The sequence below is a fragment of the Stegostoma tigrinum genome, chromosome 2 (assembly GCF_030684315.1).
Source record: "Stegostoma tigrinum isolate sSteTig4 chromosome 2, sSteTig4.hap1, whole genome shotgun sequence".
Classification (NCBI taxonomy): Eukaryota; Metazoa; Chordata; class Chondrichthyes; order Orectolobiformes; family Stegostomatidae; genus Stegostoma; species Stegostoma tigrinum.
Genome location: NC_081355.1, coordinates 133,831,536 through 133,856,277, shown reverse-complemented (window position 1 = coordinate 133,856,277; position 24,742 = coordinate 133,831,536).

Below are 24,742 nucleotides of genomic sequence, written 5' to 3'. Positions count from 1 at the left end.
GCATCCCACTCAGACCCATCCCCCTAAAACCCACACACCCCTGAACACTATGGGCAATTTAGCATGGCCAATCCACCTAGCCTGCACATCTTTGGGTTGTGGGAGGAAACCGGAGCACCCGGAGGAAACCCATGCAGACACGGGGAGACTGTGGAAACTCCGCACAGACAGTCGCCTGAAGCTGGAATCAAACCCGGGTCCCTGGTGCTGTGAGGCAGCAGTGCTAACCACTGAGCCACCGTGCTGCCCTCATTTGTGTTCTTTATCTTAGTATGCATTTGTCCAATAATGTGAATCTATTTGTCCTTCACCGTAGTCTTTGCACATTGGAAGGATCAGAGAGCACTATAGTTTTATCATAAACTTATTGACTTTCATACAGAGCGGCCACAGGGGCTTATGATTGTTCCTCACCACAGGCTATACATTACTCAATCCAAACTGTACCCCCCAAACCAGCACTGCTGATGAATCTTAACTTCCTACCTGTGAAAGGTTAATGATCATGTGGACAATGTGGGGATTTAGCTGATTGCTGCTTTGACACCATTTTCACCTTTAGTGTGAAGTGGTAGTATACTTTCAATATGTTCATTAATGGAGTGGTTGTACAATGACCTGTCCATCTTCTCTCCACTTATCTGCTCCTCTATCCACCTTCTATCATTGCCTCCCCCTCTCTCTGTTTCTTTTAGAGCCCCCTTCCACTCCCCCATTTCTGAAGAAGAGTCCAGATCTGAAACATCAGCCTTCCTGCTCCTCTGATGCTGCCTGGCCTGCTGTGTTTATCCAGCTCCACACCTTGTTATCTCAGGCTCCAGCAGCGGCAGTTCCTACTATCTCTGAATATTGCTGGTCTCTGTTTCAATGCTTCTCTTGGGTTCACATTCACTTTGCCTTATCATGTGCGTACAAATGCATGGGCTGCTTTTTTTCTAATCATCCTCCTTTTTGGAATTTGAGTTTTGGAGACATGGTGGATGTATATTTATCTTTTGATTAGTTCAACTAATGACACATCCAGCTAATCAATTGGAAATGTCTCATTTCGGAAGGCTACAGGTTTAAGCAATGACCTGTCATCTAAAAATAGATGAGCTTGTAACAGTGGTGCTCAGATTGACAAGTTTGTTCCCCTATCTGAAGTCACTGATGTGGTGTCTTAACTCTTTGGAGCTGACTTGTCTCCATTCCCTCCACCCTGTGGAACAATCTGCTGCTAAAGAGAGGGCACTTGGTGCCATTGCTAGTGTTATTCTCCCTATTCCCCAGTGCAACTGGGGTTGGTCCTTTCACACTGCACTCAATGTGCACAATGCTGCGGAATGTGCTGCTGGCATTCTGTGGTGGAGACCAGCAGAACAGGAGTACAACTCTAGGGGAGCGAATGGGTAAAATAATTCACAAAAGCCACAAGGGTTCCTCAGTCCACCTCAGGGAACAACATTAACCTGAACTTAACATTAAATAAATTTGTGAGGACTTCTATCAACAAAACAGGTCAGTTCATTTACTTCTGGAACATGCCTGACATCTAATATCTCCTTTTCCAGCCCCAACACTTCCCTTCCGTTTGACATACTAACCCTTCAAGCTACCAACAGAGTCATCGCTCCCATGGACTAGCCAGGTCATTCCAGTGCCCACCTATCACCACTCTCTTTATCTGCAGCACCCCGTAACCCCACATCTCATTCTGAAGAATGGTAATAGCCAAAGGTTGACTTCTCCTTTCCTCCAGATGCTGCCTGGCCTGCTGTGCTCTTCCAGCCTCCTGTTTATTTGCATCTGATATTTAGCTGAGGGAATCATCACAATTTTGAAAGTGAGGCATTGGAAGGCATTTATCCCCCTCAAGACTAGTAAAATGGTGAATCTTTGGCACTTTTGCTTAAAAGGTGGTGGAAGCAGAGTCCATGAGTATTTCTAAAGGAGAGGTGGGTCATTGTTGAGAAGAAGCCTGCGAATCGTGACAAGGGATGGATGTGAATCTGAAATTCCAAGTAGCCCAGCTGCGAAGTTATCAAATTCTAGTCTAGGTTCGAGGAGCCGAATGGCCAATCTCTACTCCATTGTTGGTATGTCATAGAGGCTGGGGGAAACCTGGTTTCTAACAACGCAAAACCATCATAATCTGTGCCCTAAATCTCACTGCTGGCAGAGCGCCCCGTGTAAATTCGGGAGGATTGACAAAGATCTTCCACGGAGATTCGAGGGACGGATTGCGAAATCGGGTTATTACTTTGGTTCCGATGTGCTGCCTGGATCCAACTTTGATCGGAACGAATGTGCCCCAAGGCGAGAGAAGTGGCAAATGCAATCATTAAAAGTACTTGTGCACTTGGTGAGAAATATTACTTCACCATTGCTACCCACGCCAGCGCCATTCGCCTCTCAATATTGTCTGCATTTTAAGGACTAGGAAAGAAACATGAGTTTCGTTCTTAGTCCTGAGGGAGTGTGCGGTGGAGCAGGGAACTTTAAAAAGGTGACAGTCAGGATGGGAGACACAGCTCAAGGTGATCCGACCCCAAGTCAGCACCAAGCGGTACCTGGTAAGTGAGAGATCACAAGGAATCATTCACCCGAACAAGCTGCTATTGCCTCTCGGGTCAGTTCCAGTGTTCGGGCTCCTTTTACTCGACTGAATAGATTTTGCAGCCTCGTTAAGATGATGTCCTGGATCAGAGTCGGCCTCCCTCTTGCCCTGTTGTCCCTGAGCTCACAAAGTGCCAGTGGGCATCACCCTGATCAGCTCTGTATGAGGAGGAGCTTCTGGAAGGATCTGCTGCAAGGATTGGAGACTATAGTAAGTGATTTCGAGACAAACTCGAGCCTTGACTACAGACATGTCCTTGCATTTCATTGTCAAATCTATGACGTGAGAATCGGAGCTAGGAATGGTCTGACTCTGGAATTGGGGGTGAGGGATGGGGTGGATGTTGTGGTTTGAAACAGTTTAACATTAACTTTTCTCCATTATCTACTGCGATTTGTTTGCTTATCATTTTCTTATAAAGAAAAGCAGTTGGCTACTAACAAGATCCTTTGCCTGAAATTTTCACTTACGTTTTGAATTGTAGAATCCCACATTTTCACCTGAATGCAGAAGCGAATACGATGAGAATTTGGTTTTTCCAACGATTTCAAGACCGGTGAGTAGGAATGATCCTTTTCAAAGAATCTTTTAAAGTGTAGAAAGAGGCCATTTGGCCCTCCTAGCCTGCTCTAACCCTCAGAAGAGCATCCTACCCATTTGCAAGTCCCTACCCTATCCCCACAACCCCGCATTTCCCAGGGCTAATCCACCTATATGGCACATCCCTGGTCACTATGGGCAATTTAGCATGGCCAATCCACCTAGCTTGCACATTTTTGGACTGTAGGAGGAAACCCGAGAATGTGGGAGAACGTGCAACAGGGTGTGGCACAAAGCCAGATTCAAACCTGAGTAAACGAGAGAACAAAGTGTGGAGCTGGATGTCAGCTTTTGTGCTCCTAAGATGCTGCTTGGCCTGCTGTCTTCATCCCTCCTCCCTTCAAACCTGAGTCCCGAGCACTGTGAGGCAACAGTGCTAACCAGTGAGCCACTGAGCTGGCCAATCCTTTTCTTTCACATTTGCAATCATTGCCTTTTGTTCTTTGCATTTTCAAGACTGTCACTTCGTATTTTGCTTTAGGCAGAGAATAACAAATTGGTGCTTGTTGTTGAAATCCTGACAAGGATTCAAAACGTCTTCAGCGTGCCCGAGGTGCCTTTGGACAGTCGAAATCTGCTCATGTTCCTCAACAAGATATCGGAAATTCTGTCCCATTTGCAATCCTGTGTAAGTACAGTCTGCTACAGCATCTCAAAGACAGTAATATTAGAGGTTCTAAAATGGCAAGAAGTAAGCAAGTTTTGTTTAACATTCCATACAGATGAATTCGCCTCTAGAATCTCATCACCACCAATCAGCTGCACGCGAAAAGTTCCAGAAACTAAAGATATTTTTAAGAGAAAAGGTAAAGTTCTTGCCTGCTATAATGAATTTTATTAAAAAATTAAGGTTGATTGTACAAATCATATGATGATATTTCTAGCTACCTCACCAAATTTCCAGTCAGGGTATCATTGACCCGATTAGAGATCAGTCCAGATTCAATGGTATACTCTTCAGTGGGTAAGTTATGGACCCCAATCCATATTGCAGGCACTGGGGATTTCATTTGGAATGGTACTGCATTGGCCGGACTTCTGAAGAGTCTCAGATGAGATATTAAACCTAGACCCTGTCTAGTACCTCAGGAGGTAGTGAAAGATCGTATGTCAGTATTTTGAAGAAAAAACTTTATGGTAACCTAGCCAATGCTTAGCCTTCAGCCATATCCTTAAAAATAAAATCTCATCAGTGTCATGGTATTTGTGACACTTTGCTTGAATCAAATGCCACATTTCACATCTTACAACTGTGTCTGTCACTGTTGGCAAAGGAATACATGATGAAAGGTCAGATCCTGGGAAACACCAAGGATCAGAGGGACCTTTATGCGCATGTCGGCCGGTCCCTTAATTATATCAGCGCAGTTGGATAAAATAATTGAGATGACATATAGGATGCTCATCTTTATTAGCTGAGGCATAGGGCTTAAAAATAGCAGGAAGGTTATGCTGGCAATGTAGAAAAAGTTAGTTAGGCCAAATTGTGTGTCGCTTTGGAATCCACATTGTAGGAGGGTTGTATTTGCACTGGAGACAGTGCAGAGCAGATTTACCAAGATGTTACTTTTCTCCATTATTAACAACCTCTGTGTCTTTCGAATCGGTGCTCTACGCTGTCTACCTATTTGTCATCTTGCTCCTCCTCTGTCTCTGTCAAAAGCATTAAAAAAAAACTATTTTCTTAAACCTTTCAGTTCTGAAGAGGAGTCATAACAGGCCCAAATCATTAACTATATCTCTCTCCACTGGTGCCGCCAAACCTGCTGAGTTTCTCCAGCATTTTCTTTGTGTGTTTTAGATTTCCAGCATCAGCTGTATTGGCTTTTATCAGATATGATTTTGCTCATTAATTTGTTTATCACTCATTTACAGCCTATTACACAATTTCAATTATGTATAGCTGATAAAGTTAATAACTAATAAATCCTATGTGCCTAAATTATTCAACTCCAAGTTAATAAAAACTCCATGAAAATTGTACACTAAAATAAATTTTGCCTCGACAGGGAAACAGTAATTGTGCCTGGGAGGTCGTCCATGCAGTAATCAGAACAATTCTTCAAGAGGCTGCAGTAAACCATGCAAGAAAATGAAAAATAAAACTTAGTATTAACTCAATACTATCAGAGTGATTCATCTGCCTTATATTTTATGTATATTTCTGTTCTTTTCCCTCCCAACCCTATGTTGTCTTAGGTTATTTTTAATTTATAAGTTTAAACAACTGAATAGAATTTGTAATGCATGCTGTCTCTGAGCATTAATCCATGGATTATATTATTTATTTCAGAATATGTACTAGCAATAAAGTCTTTTAAATTCCCACCTGCTGACATTTTTGTACCTGTTTCTGTTGAAAGTGTAACTTTTCTCTTGTTACCGCTATTATGGACTAAGTCATGCAATACATTTCACTAGCTGTTGACCCTTTATAAAAAAACTGTTCCGAGATGTTAGATAACAAAGTGTGGAGCTGGATGAACACAGCAGGCCAAGCAGCATCTCAGGAGCACAAAAGCTGACGTTTCTGACCTAGACCCTTCATCAGATGAAGGTTGTCCGATGAAGGGTCTAGGCCCGAAACATCAGCTTTTGTGCTCCTGAGATGCTGCTTGGCCTGCTGTGTTCATCCAGCTCCACACTTTGTTATCTTGGATTCTCCAGCATCTGCAGTTCCCATTACCACTGTTTAGAGATGTTATTATGCACCTCCAGAGCAGGTAGAACTTAACACATACCTCCTGGTTGAGGGGTAAGGAGTTTACCTCTATGCAGCAGGGCTCTAGCTATTGATGTTTGTTCAGGGTTTTAGATATTTCTCACACCTTTGTATTGCCTGTAGCTGCAGGTAATTACATGTTTCATAAATTTCATTATCAGTTCTGTATTGAGAACACTGACCATGGATTTCCAATATTACAAGAATTGAAACAATGTTGATTATATTGGTTTATTATATTTGGTGCTGTTTGTTTTCTTTTTCAAATTCTGGAACCAATTTGTATACCTTGTAGAATAATCGAGGGAATATGATACTGGAGGATAGGAGAGCATGAGTCGTACCTAACAAGCAAAATTGCTTGATCTTGGTACAATGCTTTCTTACCAAACACACCAGGAAAGGCTGAGAAATTCTGTCAGTTATACTGTAGTGGGAATAAAAACCAAAAGAACTGTGGATACTGTAAACCAGGAACAAAAACAAAGTTGCTGGAAAAGCTCAGCATGTCTGGCAGCATCTGTGAAGGAAAATACAGAGCTAACATTGTGAGGTTGGTGAGGAAGGGTCACCGACCTGAAACATTAATTCAATTTTTTCCTTCACAGATGCTGCCAGACCTGCTGAGCTTTTCCAGCAACTTTGTTTTTGTGGTTGTATGCTGTCGTGGGACCTGGCCAGCACTATTTACAACATACACTTCCATCAAACTTCACAAACTACAGAATGACATTAATTGCGAATCACCTTAAAATTCAGTCGCTCAATTATTAATAAGTTCTCTTTTTTTTCCACTGAACTGGTGCTGCCCATGAATTTCACTGAACTCCAAAACACTTTTTAGGTTTGTTTAGTAGGTGAAGTGATCTACTCCTGAGACTGCAGCCCACTTTGCTTCAGAAATTGCATTCAAGTATCTCATCATGAGCTCAAATGCAATTATCTAGATCGGAGAAAAAAAACTGTGGTCCACAGGTTATCTTTTGCATGAACTGCATACAGCCAGCTACAGCAACACTTTAGCCAACAGTCACATTCACTGATTCTGTAATTAATTGAATGACCTCTGAACTTCTACTCACTGACCCTTAAAATGATGTAACAGACCTATCAAAGACATCACAGCAAGCTCCACCCTTGTTCCTAAGGATGATCAAATGTAACTAGCATTGGAATAACCTGTATTCCAATGTTACAATTTCGATAGACTGCCAGCCCACAAATCACAAATGGATGTTCCCTCAATGCTGTTTTACCCCATTGAACTCTTTTTATTTTGTATTCCCTTGGTTATTTTAGGAATAATGCAGCCAATGTTTGCTGTAAGCTTCCCTTTTCTGTCCCACCTGCTCCAGGGATGTGTAATATCATCTCTGAACAGGGTAATTGGAAAATATCTTCAAGTTCTGCCTTGATTTAAACTCCATGGGAAGGAGTTTCTTTTAGGTTGACTGATAAGTGATAGCAATTTGTTAATAAATTATCAAACCAACATAAAACTTTAAGGAATTTTAAGAACAGATTATTTTGGAGCAAATCTAAACAGCTTGCCATGACATTGAATTGAATGCCTTACTATCATTTTACCACCACGAACAGTTCCCTGAGGATTTCCATTATCTAGAAACTGAATTGGTTCAACCTAATAAATGTTGCCGTTACAAGGGTAGGTCAGAGCCTGAGAATTCTGCAGCAACTTTGGCGAAACCATCTTCTGTGCTGTAAATTCTGGGTTATAATTTAAACTCAAATCCAAACATTAATTTGTTCAATTAAGACTTTAACCCATTAGGCCACAGACAACAATCTGGTTCAGTAACTCGGAAAACTTTACCTAAGTTACAAATAATGTTGAAGTTGAACAGCTCTTTGCAGAAGTATTATGGTTCTTGCCTTGGTTCAGCTTGGTCACAATTCAACACTCAGTCACTCTTTAACGTTTTGAGGATTTCCTATTTCCACTTGGACAGTAGGGTAAATTCACCCTCAAATTAATATGGGCTTTGATCGCCACAAGCAGCCTCCTATTAATTCTTCCCAAGCCACAACCCGCAATGTGAACAATTACCTCGTTATATTCTGTTTGACCTAGGTTAGGCAAGGCTTGTTGCTAAACAAAAAACAGTTGTGAAGAAGGGTCACTTGATCTGGAACATTAACTCTGATTTCACTCCACAGAACCTGTTAGACCTGCTATGCGTTTCCAGTAATGTTATTTTTGTTTAAGGTTTGTTGCTAATTAGTTTGAGGAAAACATGATCAATTTCTAATTGGCTTTTAAAGCTGACTGACAATGTTACCTCACGCTATCCCCTGACTGGTTCCTTAAGTTGTTAGTTATCTATGAGCCCACTTTGTTCACTATGATCTGGTTACTGTCTCCAAATGACTTTGAGACAGTTGAAATGTTCTTTCCTTGAGAAAAGGTATGCAGTCAGAACTAATAATTCATATCTTTGTGCTCATGTCTCAATTCATAGAATCCCTAGAGTGGAAACAGGCCTTGTGGCCCAACAAGTCCACACCAACCTTTAGAGCATCCCACCCAGACCCATCACCCGAAACTCAACCTAACCTGCACATCCCTGAACACTACAGGCAATTTAGCATGGCCAATCGACCTAGCCTGACATTTCTGAAGCATGCGAGGAAAACAGACCACCCGGAGGAAACCCGCACAGACATGGGGAGAATGTGCAAACTCCACACAGACAGTCACTCAAAAGTGGTGTCAGACCAGGGTCCCTGGCACTGTGAGGCAGTAGTTCTAAACACTGAGACACCATGCCACCCTTTTGTTGCAGGTACCAACAAATTGTGAACTTTCTTATCACAACCTATTTGCTCTTCTCAGAGTCACTTGTTAAATGATGCCGTTTTCCTTTGTGGTGTTTGAATGTCTGAAAAAATTTCTCATTAACATTTATCATGTTAAAAAAACAAAAGATATAACGTAATAAGTTGTTTATATCTTCAAATCTTTATAGAATGAATATAAGAGTAGACATTAAACTAATCTAAAGAAATTATTATACAGGGCATTTAAAAAGAGTGAAATATTCTTTACTACAATAATTTTGAATGATGAAAGTCATAAGAATTATATGGTTACAAAATTTAAACACATTGTTACAAAATTAAATCTGTTCATCAAAAGATCCTTCGCTGCTAAAACAAATTAAAACAACACTAATACAGTGGCACGGCTGTAGTTAATATTTATTGATAAGGACTAACAAGCTGAGAGGAGACCAACATGCCTTATTTAACCTCAGAAGCCTGAATGTTAACCAGAAATAAGCAAAGGAGGGTGCCTGGGCCTTGTAGCTGTACCTGTAATACATTAGGGTATTGTCTTTACTCTTCACAGTCCCATAGTATATTTGTTTTTGTCAAACCAAATCATATTAAAGTACTAACATCCAGATTTTTTACCATCAAGCTAATAGCTTTGCTTTTATTCATTCATAGAATGTGGATGCTGCTGGCCGGGGCAGTATTTATTGCCTCTATCTTGTATCCTTACGAAAGTGATGGTGAGCTGTCTAGTTTAGCCGCAGCAGGACATTTGTTGTAGGTAGACTCGTAATATCATCAGGGAGGAAATTCCAGATGTTTATCCCAGGTCACTAAAGGAATAATGATTTATTTCAATAGTGCTGAGTGTCCTGGAGGGGAAGTTTCTGGTGGTGGTGTTCCTATTTATTTGTTGCATTTGACCTTTGAGATGGAAGCAGTCATGCATTTGGAAGGTGCTGTTTACGGAGTCTTGGTGAATTTCTGCAGTGAATCTTGAAGATAGTATACAGATCTGAACCTGAGCATCAGTGCTGAAGAGAGTGAACATTTATGATGGTTGCCTCAATCAAGAAGGCTGCTTTGTGTGGATGGTGTCGAGCTTCTTGATTATTGGGCTGCATCAATCCAAGCCAGTGGGGAATATTCCATCCCACTTCCGACGTCTGCCGTGTAGGTGTTTATAGGCTTTGGAAAGTCAGTATGTGAATTACTCTCTGAAAACTTCCTAGCCTGCGAGCTGCTCTTGTAGCTATGGTATTTATATGACAAGCCCATTTCAGTTTACAATCAATGCCAAGAATGCTGATAGTGAGCTATTCATTGATGGTAAAATGTGAGGCTGGATGAACACAGCAGGCCAAGCAGCATCCAGCTTTTGTGCTCCTGGGATGCTGCTTGGCCTGCTGTGTTCATCCAGCCTCACATTTTATTATCTTGGAGTCTCCAGCATCTGCAGTTCCCATTATCTCTGATATTCATTGATGGTGTTGCGTTTAAATGTCGATGTTGGAAATGATCATTGCCTGACATTTTTGTGACATGAATGTGACAAAAACAACTTGTCAGCCCACACTTGCTGTATTTGGGCAAGGACGGTTTCAGTGTCTGAGGAGTCAAGAATGATGCTGAACATTGTTCTCTGATGATTATACATTGCCAATTCTGACCTTATGGATGAAGGCAAAGCCATTTATGGAGCTGCTGAAGTTGGTTTGGCCAAGGACAGTACCCTGAGGAACTAATGCAGAGAGGCCCTGGAGCTGAAATGACTAACCTTCAACCACCAGAACCATTTTCCCTCGCGCCAGGTATGACTTACAGAAATGTATAAGCTTAGAAAATAGGAAGAAAAGGAGACCATTTGGCCTTTCGACCCTGCTGTGCCAATCATTCTGATAATGGCTGATCATTCAACTTAATAATCTGTTCCCTCTTCCTCCATATCCTTTAACCCATTAGCCCTACGTGCTATATCCAATTCCTTCTTGAAACCATACAATGCTTTGGCCTTGATCTTATGGTGGCAAATTCCACAGGCTCACCACTCACTGACTGAAGAAATTACTCCTCAACTCAGTCCTAAATTGCCCAACCCATATCCTTAGACTTTTATCCCCGTTTCTGGACTCCCCCATCGTCGGGAACATATTTCTGCATCTACCTGCCTAGACCTCATTGAATTTTGGAGATTTCTATGAGATTCCCTGCTTATTCTTCTGGACGCCAGAGAATATCATCCAACTGATTCTACCTCTCTTCATATATCAGTCTTGCCATCGCAAGAATCAATCTGGTAAACCTTTACTACACACCAGCTATTGCAAGGACACCCCCCTCAGATAAGAAGATAGTAATCCACCTTCCTGTTTTTGCTCACAAAGTAGATAACCTCTGATTTATCCACATTATACTGCATCAGCTATGCATTTGGCTCTCTCATTCAACTTGTTTAAATAATACTGAGGTAACACTGCAACCTCCTCACAGATCACCCTCCTAGATATTGTGAATAGCTGGGGACCTAGCACTGATCACTGCACTATCCCACTAGTCACTGCCTACTAGTAGGAAAAAGAGCCATTTATTCCTATTCTTTCTTACCACTGGCCTTCTAAAAGTCCAAATAAACCGCATCCACTGGCTTCCCCCATCAACGGTGTGAGTCATTACACAATGAATTCCAGTAGATTCATCAAGAATGATTGTTTTTCATAAGCCCATGCACTCTGTCTGAACCTCCCACTGTTTTGCAAGTGTTCAGTTATTGAATCTTTTATGGAAAAGCTCAGTAGGTATGGCAGCATCTCTGAAGGGAAAAGCAGAGCTAATGTTTCATGTCTGGTGACCCTTCCTCAGAACTTCTGAGGAAGGGTCACAGGACCCAAAACATTAACTCTGTTTTTACTTTCACAGATGCTGCTGGACCTGCTGAGCCTTTCCAGCAATTTTGTATTTGTTCCAGATTTATAGCATCCGTAGTTCTTCCTTTATTAAATAATTTTTTCATAATCCATTCTGATATTTTCACCATTACCTACATCAAGCTAACTGGCCTATAATATCCTGTTTTTATCTCTGCCTGCCTTTTTGAACAGTGGAGTTACTTTAGCTATCCTCTATTTTGTGACAACTGTTCTGGAGTCTACAGAATCTTGGGAATTGGACTACCAAATCCATCCACTCTTTCTATGGCCATTTCCTTAAGTACTCTGAGATGTAGATGATCAGGCCCTTGGGATTTATCAGCCTTCAATCCTATCAATTTCTCCAACAACATTGAATTCTATTAGTTTCTCCATCTCACTAAACCCTGTATTTCCCAACATTTGAGATATTATTTGCGTCCTCTTTTGTGAGAACAGATTCATAGAATTCCTACTGTTTAGAAGTAGGCCATTTGGCTCATCAAATCCACACTGACCCTCTGAAAACAATTCGACACACACACATGAACCCCTCTCTCCATCCCTATAACCCTGCATTTCCAATGGCCAGCCCACCTAACTTGCAAAACTCTGGACACTATTGCCAATTTACCATGGCAAATCCACCTTTGGACTGTGTAAGGAAACCCAAGCACCTGGAGGAAACCCACACAGAAATGGGGAGAATGTGCAAACTCCACACAGCCAGGTGCCCGAGAGTGGAATCAAACCCACATCCCCAGGCCCTGTCGGGCAGCAGTTCCACCCATTGAGCCACCAACACCCCATGTATTTAGTTGATCAGCTATTTCTTTGTTAACTATTATAAGTTGCCCTGCTTCTGTCTCCAACTGCTGGAAAGTATGTGTCTATAAGTACCGCATTTTTAACTATGACTTTTGTTGCTCCTAGCATGCCTTCCTGCATCCTTCTTTGAACTAGATGTGATCCCCTGACTTGTTGGTAATGGCACAATGGGGATGTACCAGACCGTGGGGTTACAGATTGTGTTGGAATATAATTTTCTTGTTGCTAATGGCCCACAGTACTACATGGAAGCTCAGTCTTGAATTGCTAAATCTAGTCAAAGTCTATCCCATTATGCAAATTGATAGTACCACAAAACCATGGTCCTTTAGTTCATCTTCTGAAGGTATTCTCAATGTAAAAGCAGGACTTTGTCTTCATAAGGCTGTGTGGTGCTCACTCTTAATAGTATTGCCATGTACTGATGCATCCATGGCAGGAAGATTGTTGAGGATGAACTCAAGCATGCAGTTTCCTTAACACATGCTACAGACCCAGCCATTCTGTATTGCAGTTGAATGCTTTTCTGTTTTTTATGTCAGCTTTTCAATTATTATTATTGTATGTCGCTGCCTCTTTGAAAATTACAAACTTGTAGGAGCATGCTTTCACCTGTAGATGGTGGCCAGAGAATCTCAGAATCACAGAAGTGCTGTAGTGCAACAGAAGACCATTAAACACATTGTGTGACCTTTTTATCATTTTCACGGAAATTTTGATTTAAAAAATCATTTGAAAAATGATGAAAACAGCCATTGTCGACACACTTCTTAATCTAAAGAATGCTTTTGTTTAGTGTTTTTTAAGTTGTATTTTTTTCAAGCAGCTCTCTTGGGACCACTGAAAATTACTGTTTCTTTTTAATCTGGTCAACTACGGTTTTGCTTTGCTTTTAAGAGAGAGGCACAGTAATAATTACACTTGAGTACAGTTTTGTGGCCTATAGTTTTAATTATAGCACTTTGATCCTGATTGCAGTTGTAACTTCAGGTATGTATCTGAAAAATTGCTGGTTGACAATTAGGAAATTAAGGATTTCTCACCACCGTCACATTGTAGGTAACTGTTCAGCCTTTAGCATCCAATTACTGCAACTAATTAGCTTTCACAACTAGCTTTTAGTGCACATTTACTGCCACCAAAATGCCATTTCAGGTTGGCTGCTTGGAAGTGTGCAAAAAACATACACAGATAGTTGGTAACCAAGTGTGGAGCTGGATGAACACAGCTGGCCAAGCAGCATCTTAGGGGCACAAAAGCTGACATTTCGGTCCTAGATGCTTCATCAGAAAAGGGGGATAGGGAGAGGGTTCTGAAATAAATAGGGAGGGGGGGGGAGGCGGACCGAAGAAGGAAAGAGGAGAAGAGTGGTGGAGAGGGGAGTATAGGTGGGGAGGTGGGGAGGGGATAGGTCAGTCCGTGGAGGACGGACAGCTCAGGGAGGCGGGATGAGGTTAGTAGGTGAGAAATGGAGGTGCAGCTTGAGGAGGGAGGAGGGGATGGGTGAGAGGAAGAGCAGGTTAGGGAGGCAGGGATGAGCTGGGCTGGTTTAGGGATGCAGTGAGGGAAGGGGAGATTTTGAAGCTTGTGAAGTCCACATTGATACCATTGGGCTGCAGGGTTCCCAAGCGGAATATGAGTTGCTGTTCCTGCAACCTTCGGGTGGCATCATTGTGGCACTGCAGGAGGCCCAGGATGGACATGTCGTCTAAGGAATGGGAGGGGGAGTTAAAATGGTTCACGACTGGGAGGAGCAGTTGTTTATTGTGAACCGAGCGTAGGTGTTCTGCAAAGTGGTCCCCAAGCCTCCATTTGGTTTTCTCAATGTAGAGGAAGCCACACCGGGTGCAATGGATACAGTATACCACATTGGCAGATGTGCAGGTGAACATCTACTTAATATGTAAAGTCATCTTGGGGCTTGGGATGGGGGTGAGAGAGGAGGTGTGGGGTCAAGTGTAGCACTTCCTGTGGTTGCAGGGGAAGGTGCCGGGTGTGGTGGTGTTGGAGGGGAGTGTGGAGCAGATAAGGGAGTCCGGGAGAGAATGGTCTCTCTGGAAGGCAGACAATGGCGGGGATGGAAAAATGTCTTGGGTGGTGGGGATGGATCGTGGATGGCGGAAGTGTCGGAGGATGATGCGTTGTATCTGTAGGTTGGTGGGTTGGTATGTGAGGATGAGGGGGATTCTCTTAGGGTGGTTATTGTGGGGGCGGGGTGTGAGGGATGTGTTGTGGGAAATGTGGGAGACATGGTCAAGGGCGTTCTCGAACACTGCGGGGGAGATGTTGTGGTTCTTGAAGAACGCGGACATCTGGGATGTGCGGGAGTGGAATACCTCATCCTGAGAGCAGATGCAGTGGAGGTGAAGGAATTGGGAATAGGGGATGGAATTTTTACAGGAGGGTGGGTGGGAGGAGGTGTATTCTAGGTAGCTGTGGGAGTCGATGGGCTTGAAATGGACCTCCTCCCGAACTTCAAATTCCCTGGTCACCAACCCCTCATTTTCACCATGGACTGCCAGTCCCGATACACCTGCATTCCTCATGCAGTTGGTCTCAAGGCCTCTGCTTCTTCCTGTCCCACAGGCCCGACCTGTCCCCCTCCACCGACACCCTCATCTGCCTAGCCAAACTCGTCCTCGCCCTCAACAACTTCTCTTTTGATTCCTCCCACTTCCTACAGACAAAGGGGGTGACCATGGGTACCCGCATGGGCCCAAGCTATGCCTGTTTCTTTGTAGGTTACGTGGAACAGTCACTCTTCCGCACTTACACTGGCCCCAGACTCCACCTCTTCCTCCATTACATTGATGGCTGTATCAGCGCCGCCTCTTGCTCCCAAGAGGACCTCGAACAGTTCATACACTTCACCAACACCCTCTACCCCAACCACAAGTTCACCTAGGCCATCTCCAACACATCCCTCACCTTCCTGGACCTCTCAGTCTCCATCTCAGGCAACCAGCTTGTAACTGATGTCCATTTCAAGCCCACCGACTCCCACAGCTACCTAGAATACACCTCCTCCTACCCACCCTCCTGCAAAATTCCATCCCCTATTCCCATTTCCTTCACCTCCACCGCATCTGCTCCCAGGATGAGGCATTCCACTCCCGCACATCCACCTTCTTCAAGGACCGCAACATCGCCCCCGCAGTGTTCGAGAGCGCCCTTGGCTTTGTCTCCCACATTTCCCGCAACACATCCCTCACACCCCGCCCCCACAATTACCACCCTAAGAGAATCACCTTAGTCCTCACATATCACCCCACCAACCTCCGGATACAACGCATCATCCTCCGACACTTCAGCCATCCGCAATCCAACCCCATCACCCAAGACATTTTTCCATCCCCACCCTTGTCTGCCTTCCGGACAGACCACTCTCTCTGGGACTCCCTTGTCCGCTCCACACTCCCCTCCAACACCACCACACGTGGCACCTTCCCCTGCAACCACAGGAAGTGCTACACTTGCCCCCACACCTCCTCTCTCATCCCCATCCCAGGCCCCAAGGTGACTTTCCATATTAAGCAGATGTTCACCTGCACATCTGCCAATGTGGTATACTGTATCCACTGTACCCATTGTGGCTTCCTCTACATTGGGGAAACAAAGCGGAGGCTTGGGGACCGCTTTGTAGAACACCTGCGCTCGGTTCACAATAAACAACTGCACCTCACAGTCGCGAACCATTTTCACTCCCCCTCCCATTCCTTAGATGACATGTCCATCCTGGGCCTCCTGCAGTGCCACAATGATGCCACCCGAAGGTTGCAGGAACAGCAACTCATATTCCGCTTGGGAACCCTGCAGCCCAATGGTATCAATGTGGACTTCACAAACTTCAAAATCTCCCCTTCTCCCACTGCATCCCAAAACCAGCCCAGCTCGTCCCCTCCCCCCACTGCATCCCAAAACCAGCCCAGCTTGTCCCCATCTCCCTAACCTGTTCTTCCTCTCACCTATTCCCTCCTCCCACCTCAAGCCGCACCTCCATTTCCCGCACCTACTAACCTCATCCCGCCTCCTTGACCTGTCCGTCCTCCCCAGACTGACCTATCCGTTCCCCACCTCCCCAGCTATATTCTTCTCTCTACCTATCTTTTCTATCCATCTTTGGTCCACCTTCCCCTCTCTCCCTATTTATTTCAGAACCCTTTCCCCATCCCCTTCTCTGGTGAAGGGTCTAGGCCCAAAACGTCAGCTTTTGTGGCCCTGAGATGCTGCTTGGCCTGCTGTGTTCATCCAGCTTCACACTTTGTTATCTTGGATTCTCCTGCATCTGCAGTTCCCATTATCTCTGACCACAGATAGTTGGGCTCTGTTATTGTGAAATATCTTGAAGCTTATTTACGGTGCTAATGATTTACGAGGCTACAATATTACAGATTTGCACATATCATGTGGGTTTTGTGTTTACTGATGTTACTGTGTTTTCCACACACTTCACTGGCTATTTATCCTGACTCCACTGCACATTGACAATGTCTGAAGGTGAGTGGGTACCTTTCTTTGATTTGATTTGATTTGATTTATCATTGTCACATGTGCTGAGATACAGTGAAAAGTATTGTTTTGGGTGTTATTCAGACAAATCATACCTTACAAAAGTACATCAGGGTAATAGAACAGAATGCAGAATATGGTGTTACGGCTAAGGAGGAGATGCAGAGAAAGATCAACTCTAACATCTGACATGCCCATTCAAAAGTCTGATAATAGTAGATAAGACACTGTTCTCAAATCTATTGGTTTGTGCTTTCAAACTTATGTATCTTCTGCCGAATGGAAAAAGGTGGAAGAGAGTATAATCAGGATCGGGGGAGTCTTTGATTATGTTGGCTGCTTTCCTGAGGCAGTGGAAAGTGTGGATGGAGTCAACGCTGTACAAAACGCTAGTGCAGCCTCATTTGGAATAATGCGTGCAGTTCTTGTCGCCCCATTATAGGAAGGATGTGGAAGCATTGGAAAAGGTGCAGAGGAGATTTACCAAGATGTTGCCTGGTCTGGAGCAAAGGCCTTATGAAGAAAGGCTGAGAGACTTGGGTCTGTTCTCATCGGAGAGACGAAGGCTAAGAGGGGATTTAATAGAGACATACAAGATGACCAGACGACTAGATAGGGTGGACAGTGAGAGTCTTTTTCCAAGGATGATGACATCAGCTTGTACGAGGGGGCATAGCTACACATTGAGGGGTGATAGATTTAAGATGGATGTCAGAGGCAGTTTCTTAACTCAGAGAGTGGTAAGGGCGTGGAATGCCCTGCCTGCCAATGTAGTGAACTCAGCCACATTAGGGACATTTAAACAGTCCTTGGATAAGCATATGGATAATGATGGCATAGTGTAGGGGGAGGGGCTTAGATTAGTTCACAGGTCAGCACAACATCGAGGGCCGAAGGGCCTGTTCCGCGCTGTATTGTTCTATGTTCTATGTTCTATGTTTGCATGATGGACTGGGCTGCACTCACAACTCTGTAATTTCCCGTGGTCTTAGGAAGACCAGTTTTCATACCAAGCTCTGATGTATCTGGATAGGGTGTTTTCAATAAGATATCTATAAAAATAGGTAAGAGTCATTGTGGGCATGCCAAATTTCCTTATCCTCCTGAAGAAGTAGTGATGTTGTTCTGCTTTCTTAACTGTAACATTGATATTGGAATGTCACACATCGTAATGTCATGTAACTGTCTAAAAGGTACAAGTGTCTTGTCTGAAATTTATTATGGTGCATTTCTAATATGGTTACATGCACTAAGCCTGAGTGGAAATTTGTCAAAGCAAATGTAAACTGGGAAAAGAATTTGCACACAGAACATTTCATCAGCCATAAATCATACAAACATTGACTGGCATTCTTTTTTCATATTCAGATGTGTCTACTGTCTCCTCAAACTGTGGAAAATAAAAGCTCATAGTGTAGGGGATAGTACATTGGCATGGTTAGAAAATTGGCTGGCTAGCAGGAAGCTGAGAGGGTGAATATGGCATTGATCCATAGATTCTAGATTACCAAGGGGATGAAGGATCATTGAGAATACACAGAAACGTAGAGCTGAGGTTAAAATCAGATCAGCCATGATCTTATTGATTGGCAAACCGGGCTCAACGGCCAGATGGCCTACTCTTGTTCATTCATAAGCTAACTCCACTTTGAGGGTTTGCATTGTCTGTGTATTATCTCATTTGATAACATTTGTTTCCATCTTATTTGGGCCTGATTCCTTTAAATTACTGGCATTCACCTTCCTCCAGATTAGCGATTTCACATTTGACATGTCCTCTTATTTTCCCATAATTATTTTAAGCATAATGATTGTTTATTTTCCTTGTACCAGTGCACATTCACAGATTTCAATTTCACAAGTTTGATCCGACAGGATGATGTAATCATGATTTTTCAGTTACTTGCACAATGTCATTCCCTGTTCTGTTTGTAGCAGTAATGAAGGATATCAGTAAAGACTGGTCCATTTGTAGTTCATTGTATACTGGGAGAATCTTTGAAAGACAATATAAGAGGGTGCAGGAGCACAGAGACCTGGGTGTATACTTGCACAAATTATTGAAGGTGGTATGGCAGGCAGGGAGCGTAGTTAATAAAGCATATAGTGTCCTCAGCCTCATTATTGGGACATGGAGTACAAGAACAAGAAAGTGATGTTGAACTTGTAAAAGAATAGATGCATAAAAATTGCTTCACTTATAGGAGAGCCTGGTGCCAAACAGCATAATCTCAGGATAAGGAGTCACAACTTTAAGATGGAGGATGAAGAGGAATTTCTTTTCTGAGGATAGTGAATCTGTGGAATTCTTTACTCTATGTTCAAGGCTGAGAAAGACAGGTTTTTAAATCAGCAAGTGAGTCATAGGTCATGGGGAAAATTCAGGAAAGTGAAGTTGAGGATGATCAGATCAGGCATGACCCGATTGAATGGCGCAGCAGACTCAATATGCTGAATGGTCTACTTCTACTCCTATGTCTTCTGGTCTTCAGGCACTTGTTAGACCTCAGCCGGAGTATGGCATACAGTTTTGGGGGCACCACATTATAGGAAAGATATAAATGCATTAGAGAAGGTACAGAAGTGATTCACAAGAATGGTGCCAGTATTAAGACACTTTAGGGTTTGAGTGAAGATTTGTAGCTTGAGCGCTGGTTGTAGATGTGGTTTACAAGATACCTTGCAGAAACTGCACAAAACACTACATGGGACAAACAGGCAGACAACTAGCAACCCGAATCAACAACACCAGCTAGCAACTAAACAACACATCCAGATGCTCTCGGTTTCAATACACACAGATGAGAAAAACCACACTTTCGACTGGGACAACACTACTAGCATAGATCAAACCACACAGAGGACAGCCAGGGAATTCTTAGAGGTTTAGCATTTATCTGCAGACTCCATCAACAAACAGATTGAATTAGACCCGATATACCAACCGTTCTAATGCACAGCCGGAACTAGCACCTACCGGAATCAACAAAAGCCAGACCATATAAATTCAAACTGGCACAAAGCAACAGTGATTCACAGGTGGCTCCACAGCACTGACGATGTCAACTAGTGAGGAGACAAAACATGTGCTATTGAACCTCCCAGCTCGGTGAACACGCCAACATCTACAATAAGAAACCTCATGAGTCAGGACAAATTGAAGAAATTGGACTGTTCTTTTTAGAGAGAAAAAGATTGAGAGGGGATTTGATTGAGGTTTTCAAAATCATGAGCAGATTAAAGTGGCTAGGGAGAAGCTGTTCCTGTTCCTAAAAGGAGCAAGAACCAGATGACATAAAGAAAGGTGCAAAAGAAGTAAGGGTGATGCAAGAAAAGATTTTTTCACTCAGCAATCAGTTAGGACACTGCCTGGAAATGTGGTGAAGGCAGGTTCAATTGAAGCATTGAAGAGGACATTGGGTGATTTTGTTTGGGTAGAATTAGCGTGTAAGGGTTTGGGGGTAAAGCAGGAGATTGGCAACAGGTAATAATATTCACTTGAACAGCTGATGCATTTGTGATGGGGTTATAGCCTCACTCTGCACTGTAGCAATTCTGCGATTCTGGAAACAGTGTAAGTTTGGCTACTATGAGACTTCTCTCATTCAACTTGTTTAAATAACACTGAGGCAATGCTGCAACCTCCTCACAGCTCACCATTCTACCCACCTTTGTGATGGGGTAGGGAATAAATGATAGCATAGAGGCCAAAGAGAGTTGGACAGACAAAGGAGTTGCTAACAATCAGGCTGGGAGGGTGAATAGTTGCTAATGTGGGCTGTTAGTAACCAACAACAGAGAGTGTGCAATGGACGGCTATGTGGTTCCTATCATTTACTCTTTACCCCATCCACCTCCCTATTTTCAGTATATAAACTGACGTTTTCCCAGCCACCATCAGGTCTGAGGAAGGGTCACTGGACCCGAAATGTTAACTGTTTTCTCCCTCACAGATGCTGCCAGACCTGCTGAGCTTTTCCAGCAAATTTGTTTTTGTTCAGTATAGAAATCCCTGCAGTTGACAAAATAATTGTACCAATTTCCATGGTTACACAATTTTATAAACATGCTTGAAGAGAAGCCAGCACACATCAGCTCAAGATGGCGTGTACATTCAAAGTGTGTTCAACATTTCCAGAAATCTGGTGTCGGGAGAATTTGTTTTTCATTTTTTCAAGAGAAGTTAGTAAATGACCTTTGAAACCTCTGCAGTACAGCAGCACAGCAACCATAAAATGGGAAAAGTGAAATATATACTCACTAGTGATTCTTCTCCTTTTATCAATCTTCAGAATTCGATGCAGAACTTGGATACTATTTATTCACCTTCGCTCTGACAATTTTTGGCAGAAGGAAAAGTGTTTTTCTTTTGAATTGTAAGCTATTTGTTTTTGAAAATCTTTTTGTGTAAAAATAATGACTGCAATTTTTACTCCATTGGCCAACTGTTATCATTAATGTGTGGTTTTACGATGTTAAATGGAGTGCATTAATGAGCTTACCTTTTCTGGTACAGTCTTTTCTATGATTCTGTGTGCACCATTCCATTGCAAGCCCTTCAGAAAAGGGATTTCCTATGACCCTTCAACAAACTTTTGTTTGCTTGTGTTGGCAGCAAGATGCAATGCTGCTCTTGTTGACAAATCTGCTGTTTTGGAATGGTTTAGAAAAGAATTTACAATGCTTGTACAGTTGTTTCCTGCTCAAAGTTGGATATGAAATGGGGAACAGCAAAAGTCAAATATGTTAACCAGTATAAGAAGAAAGTAAAAGGGCTAGAATTGGTTGAATAGGCCACCATTTTGTTAGAGCAATCCAACTAATCTCACACCACTGTTTCCCTATAGTTCTGTAAACATTTTTTTCAACAAGTATTTATCCAACTGTTTTTAAAAGTTACTGTTGAATCTTCTTCCACCACACATTCATGCAGCGTACTCCAGATCATAATAATTCACTCAAAAAAAAATCACCATGTCACATGTTGGACATTTTACCTTTCGACTGGTGTCGCCAGTTCACTGACCTTTCTGATACTGAAAACAACTTTTCCATGTACTTTTCAGTCTAAATGCTTCATGATTTTTGAACACATCCATATCAATTAGAAAAATTGTAAAACTTCAATTTCAAATTAGGATAGTGTGTCAGGAAGTACAACAAAGAGTGAAAAAGAAAAGGAACAAGATAACAAATACAAAAATAATCTTTAATTATGTAACAAAACCCAGCTCTATTTCACAGCTGCCATGCTTGACTTTGCTATTTCTGCTAAATTATCATGCTGCCGCTATTAACCAATATTGAATGACGTAAATTTCCTACAATTAAATATTGTGAAGACTGAAGCAATTCTTTTAGCTGTTCCAAATGAACATACAATCTTTCCTGAACTGTCAACTCCATCCCTCTTCCTGAAAATGGCCTGTGATTCGATCAGTCTGTTCACAATCTTGGCATCCATGCCATCAATGGGACTACATATTTCCACACTGGTAAAACATGTCTCAGCACAGCTTCTATTGAAACCCTCATTCAAGGCTCCATTAACTCTAGACTTGATCATTTCAATGTACTCCAGATTGCACTCCTACATTTGCCCTCCCCTAAACTTGACATCATACAAAATTCTACTGCCTTATCTCGCAGTATATCTTCTACAGTTTGTGTGCTCACTGATGTACAGTGACTCCCAATCAAGCAAAGTCTTAATTTTAAAATTCTCATTCTTATTTTCAAACAACCATTCCGGGGTCTTGCTTCTCCATAATATCCTCCAATTACACACTTTCCAAGTTATCCATACTTCTCGTAAATTCTTAATTTTAATTGCTCCTCTATTAGGGACTGTGCCTTGAGTTCTCTAATCCCCATGTTTTGTAATACTTTGGCAGCACCACTCAGCCTCTCTAACTCACATTACTCCTTTAAGGTAGCCATTCTGAAGAAGAGCCAGAGCACTTCCAAAACATTGACTGCTTTTTCTTCAGGAATGCTGCCAAATCAGAAACAAAAAAAAGCTGGAAAAACTCAGCAGACCTGGCAGCATCTGTGGAGAGAAAACAGAGTTAACATTTTGGGTCAAGTGACCCTTCCTCAGAACTTATCTATTGACCCAAAACCCTGATTTCTCTCTACAAATGCTGACAGACCTGCTGCGCTTTTCGTGAAATTTCTGTTTTTGTTTCAGAAAAACAGGAGTTTCCTTCAACTTGTGAGTAGCCTAAAAGTAGTGAAACACTGTAATTCTCCAATTTTACTCTGGAACAAAGTGATAGAACCTGGGCTGGGTTAGATAAAATGAGTTCACTCTCACTGTTACAAGTACTGAACAATAGGATGGTAATGAGGGAGATTTTGCAAAAATCATTTTTGTTCAGCACAAGAAAATAAGAATTATCATTTTTAGTCAATTCTGACTTTTAGGAGTTGAGCCCTTAATATGACAACACAGTACTTTCTAGGAAGCACATATTTTCAGCATTAGATTAAATGCTAGCCTTTGTTTATTGAGTAAAATTAAATGAGGTTTACAAAGTGTCTGCTTGGATGAATCAAGACTGCATGTAATCTTTATGCCTTAAAATAGCACATTTGCCACATAATATCCTGTTTCACCACTAATCTTATGCCTAGTTTTTATGGCTGTGAGAATTTAATACCTCTGAACATTAAACCTATTTATCTTTACTATAATAAACCACAGAGGGAATTTGGTGGGAAGTTAGGAGAAGGAGAGGAGAAAGTACAGATATTGAATCTGACTCTGGTATAGTGGAATCTTTCAGAGCAAGCTAGGTGGGAGGTGGACACTGAAGTTATAGGGTAGCCCTGTATCCTACTTTCACTTATGAGAAAACTGACCCTCATTAAATCAACAGTGGGAGTCGACGGATAAGGAGAGCCTGCCTGCTGAATAATTGGGCACATTACCGATCAGTTGTAAATTTTGATTATGAGAAATAGATTAAGATTTTATAAAGTAAGCACATTAAGGAATGTGGGCCAAAGGCATGTACATGCAGTTAGGCCACAGATCAGCCATGATGCCATTGAATGCTGGAACAAGCTCAAGGGACTGAATGGCCTACTCCTGTTCCTATGTTGTGAGGATATCTGCTTCTAAATCCTAAGGAATATCCTGGTCTTTCTCCATGATGTAGATATCTGGCAGGCAGAATTTCTAGCCCAGCTTGTTCCGAACATGAATGGTAACTGAGTCCAATAGTTTCCTTCACTTTGTTCTTCTGATCTGGAGTTACTCTACTTCCAATTAACCCACCCTGTGCTCCCCACATTGGGTCCCTGATTCATCCACCCTCGTCGATCATTACTCCAACAATCCATTGTACACTTTTCATACAGGAAAATGGAAGCCTTCAAATAAAATGAAAGAAAATGACCATAAATGTCATTTAGAATCATAGAGTTCTTATGATGCCACATGCTTGCATCAGCTCTCCTTGCATCAATACGTTGCTTTGTCCCCATGCTTTTGCATTTTATTTTTAAACAAACAATTATTTAGTGTCCCTATTATTTTATGACCTGGATTGCTTGCAGTGTTCCCCAGGGTCAGAAATTCCTGGGAATTCTAATGGTTGACCAATGCATGATCATCAAAAGTAAAGGTGCCCACACTAACTAGACTTGGTGATGGCTGAATGCATCACTGTAAGATGCTCACTCTTTAATCATTCATGATTAAAACAGAAAAAGAAAGAGATATTATTCCTGATAAATTGCAATCTCTTGGCATGTTTCCATCCCATTCTAAAGTCA